Genomic DNA, 2,201 nt, shown 5'->3' with positions numbered 1-2,201 from the left:
TGTACAAGTCTGCTTTCTAGAACAAGAAAGCAGGAATAAAGGATGAAAGTTAAGTCCGGAACAAGAATAATTGAGAACTTTCTAGAGCTCCGTGACCGACCGTTGCCTTCCCGGCACTGCGCGCGGCAATATGGTGATACGCGACCACACGCCGGGAGAGTGTTCATCCAGATCGAAACGGAGGGGTGGATAGGACCCGGCATATCTGGGTTCTGCAGCGCTGACCTTTCTCTCCGAAGTCACGCCGTTGCGGGTGCGCGCACGCTTCACTTGACGCGAATATTTTTGAGCGAGTTGATCTTGAAGATGCTCCCTACGGCTTTGCCGGAATTTCGTCTATACTTCGTTTCACCTTATGTGCGAGCGAAGGCAAAGCTGGAAGCGCGAGGACGAAAGCTCCGTGCGTTCAGGCTTTGCTCGAGCGCGCGAGCTGGGGAGAAACGCAAAAAGCGCTGGTCTCGCGCTTCTAGCTTTAGCTTCGCTCGCAGATAAGGTGAAACGAAGTATAATCCCTGGGGGGTATTGCTCTTGATATGAGCCAGAGCGCGTTTCACCGACACTCTGCCGATCGTCACACTGCTAATATCTTCCGGTGGTACTGATCTCGGAGGTGAGAACACCTTTATCCCGTGCGGCTTTGTCCCAGCTTGACGGCGACGTAATAGCGCGTACTCCGATACAAGCGTTTCAACGCTCTTACGAGTCGAGAGCCATGCAGGACAGATATACCATTTTACCTGATTTTGTAATTTATTATTTTCCCCCAAAGGGGGACGGGCCACTCCCGGAGGTAGTGCAATACCAGGTCGACCCTAGCGCCCTCGAAGCAAGCTTCGTAGGGACGCCACTTACAAAAAGAAGTTTAATATCTTGAACCAATTAGGCCCATATCAGATATTAAGCTGATAAGAACAGACTCTACACTTGATCTTAGCCAAAAGGCCGAGAAGCGATACCGCTGCATGGAGCAAATTCTGCCCCACCTACAACCAGCTTCCCGCGATAGCCAAGTATCTCATAGCTAAATATCATATTTGCCGATTTCTACAAAGGAACCAATAACAATATTCTGAATGTACATTTTACTACAACCAAGTTAGTTCTATCCCTAAGTTACATTCAATCGCAAAAGGAAGCCTTAAGCTATAATATCTATATTAAAGCGCACCAAAACGTGCGGCCTCTTGCGCACGTAAATTCCCCCCTCCCGCTTCCCACAAAAAAAAAAAAAAAAAAAAAATATATATATATATATATATATATATATATATATTTATATATTTATATATATCTTTGCGGTGTAGGCTACGTCTTTCATGGACCTAGCTGTCATATTTCGCCACGTGATCGCGCTCCCCTTCAAATTTATGCGCAGAGAGCGAAGTCAGGTGATAAAAAGTAGGCAGGCGATTGGACTGACGAGCGCGCAACTCGGGGAGCGTTGCAAGACGCCGGAAAAAACTTCGCCCTGTTAATGATACGTAATACAGTCGGTCCGTGCCGCCACGCAAAGTCGCCCTAATGCTAGCCGGAAGCAGTGCCTTGCGATATTATTATAGCTCTGTCCCCTAATTTTATTATTATTTTTTTTATTACTTTTTATTTTGGCCGCGGGGGGGAGGGAGGTACTTTTGCAAAGAAGTACTGCCTGTCCGCTGTTTTCGGGCTGGATGCGATAATTTAGAGAGGACATTTATTCAGTGCAAATTGCGCCTCGCGAGTGCAATAAAAAAATCCCGTGGGTCTACTTTCCCGCAGAGCAATCGAAGAGCCCATCACCGGGAGCCATGGAGAGAGCTTGGCGAATGGGTCGCAAATATATGTAGTGCAGTGGGGAGAATAAAAATCAATTTGATTTGAATCTCGATAGAAATCATGATGGACGATTAATTTCGTGCCTTTTACGGACTGGCATAGCCACTTGATTGGAACGCCTAAATGTTCACAAAGCCAATGTTAGAGACATGTGACCGCGCATGTCGACTAGTGCTAGACGGGCTTTTCCTCGATCTCATTAGAGCTCCACTCTGAACAGTTGATGAGGCAACTGTACGGTCAAATTACCCGCGAATCTGTGGCGGGTGCTAATGGCAGGGGAATGTTTTGAGTGGAAGCGGTTGGTTACGCGGTTGCGACCGTTCAAACATCGTTCGAAAGGCACGTTGTTCTCGGATAAGTGTTGATCCCAGGCACGTAGCCGA

The 2,201-nt window shown here is 47.3% G+C and overlaps 1 non-coding gene across 1 annotated transcript; it reads right to left on the bottom strand.

The window, feature by feature from the left end:
- Window positions 1-768: 768 nt before the first annotated feature.
- LOC115314458 lies at window positions 769-954 on the bottom strand. The gene has a single exon (XR_003917538.3). It is a non-coding gene; the product is annotated as a U2 spliceosomal RNA (small nuclear RNA).
- Between the last annotated feature and the right edge of the window lie 1,247 nt (window positions 955-2,201).

Source organism: Ixodes scapularis, unplaced genomic scaffold (genome assembly GCF_016920785.2).
Source record: "Ixodes scapularis isolate PalLabHiFi unplaced genomic scaffold, ASM1692078v2 PGA_scaffold6__148_contigs__length_123643588, whole genome shotgun sequence".
Taxonomy (NCBI): domain Eukaryota; kingdom Metazoa; phylum Arthropoda; class Arachnida; order Ixodida; family Ixodidae; genus Ixodes; species Ixodes scapularis.
Note: the sequence above shows the minus strand (reverse complement) of the source record. Positions and strands in the feature narration are given on the sequence as shown.